This window comes from Anneissia japonica, unplaced genomic scaffold (genome assembly GCF_011630105.1).
Source record: "Anneissia japonica isolate Jap-2015-1 unplaced genomic scaffold, ASM1163010v1 scaffold2008_len1520_cov100, whole genome shotgun sequence".
NCBI lineage: Eukaryota > Metazoa > Echinodermata > Crinoidea > Comatulida > Comatulidae > Anneissia > Anneissia japonica.
This window is the reverse complement of record NW_022719921.1, coordinates 1-1092: the sequence shown is the minus strand read 5'-3', so window position 1 is coordinate 1092 and position 1092 is coordinate 1. Positions and strand designations below refer to the sequence as shown.

The following is a 1092-nucleotide window of genomic DNA, read 5'->3' as shown; positions in this document are numbered from 1 at the left end:
AGGATTCGGTCTTGGACGGTCCTCAGCTTTCTTGCTCTCCTTGCGCGAGTACGTCGTAGGTTGGCGCCTCGGTCGTTCGGAGGTCGTCCATCCGGAGTCGTCCACGTCGTCGTCGCCGGCACCGCCACGTTCGACGATCTTGAGTCTGGTGTCGATCATGCTCGATATAGACGAATCCGCCCTACTGATGGGTTCCCTTTGATAATCACCGTGTCTCTCGTTTCGTCGTACTTCAAACGACCCTCGAACCGGCCTAACACCAGCGAATTAATTGCGTATTGTTGATAAGAACATATAGTACTTGTATGATTTTTAAGGTATGAGAGTGCAATTTCCGGGCACTTAGAGGTCCATATTCTCAAAATGTTTGCACCTCATCCCCAACTATGTGGGCCCGAGGTCGTGTGGACCCTCACGCACCCCTACTTTAGAATTTGGGGGGAAAATGTAGAAAGTCTACAGCACCCGGTATTCCCAGGCGGTCACCCATCCAAGTACTAACCGGGCCCGACGTTGCTTTAATTCGGTGATCGGACGAGAACCGGTGTTTTCAACGTAGTATGGCCGTAGACATGTGAGTGGTATTTCCACTCATAGTTAATCTCGGCATATAGCATAATTATCCTGAAGCTCTGTGATTGATGACGTTACATATCAACGCACGCTTGTCTGGTGGGGATTACCTCTAACTCCCCTGACCACTCTGCTGCGCGAGTACATTTTTTACAAACACCAGTGTTGAACAATAAACCAACCATTTTAATACCGTATGGAATTAACTAGGATGCTTTAGACAGAAGAAGACTGCCGTTTTGTTCAAACGACCCTCGAACCTAACACCAGCGAAATAATTGCGTATTGTTGGTATGAACATAAGGTACCTGTATGATTTTTAAGGTATGAGAGTGCAATTTCCGGGCACTTAGAGGTCCATATTCTCAAAATGTTTGCACCTCAGCCCCAACTATGTGGGCCCGAGGTCGTGTGGATTCTCACGCGCCCCTACTTTAGAATTTGGGGGAAAATATAAAAAGTCTACAGCACACGGTATTCCCAGGCGGTCACCCATCCAAGTACTAACCGGGCCCGACG

At 48.4% G+C, this 1092-nt stretch overlaps 1 non-coding gene across 1 annotated transcript; it reads right to left on the bottom strand.

The window, feature by feature from the left end:
- Nucleotides 1–453: 453 nt before the first annotated feature.
- LOC117111132 lies at nucleotides 454–572 on the bottom strand. Its single transcript, XR_004445823.1, has one exon. It is a non-coding gene; the product is annotated as a 5S ribosomal RNA (ribosomal RNA).
- Nucleotides 573–1092: the final 520 nt, after the last annotated feature.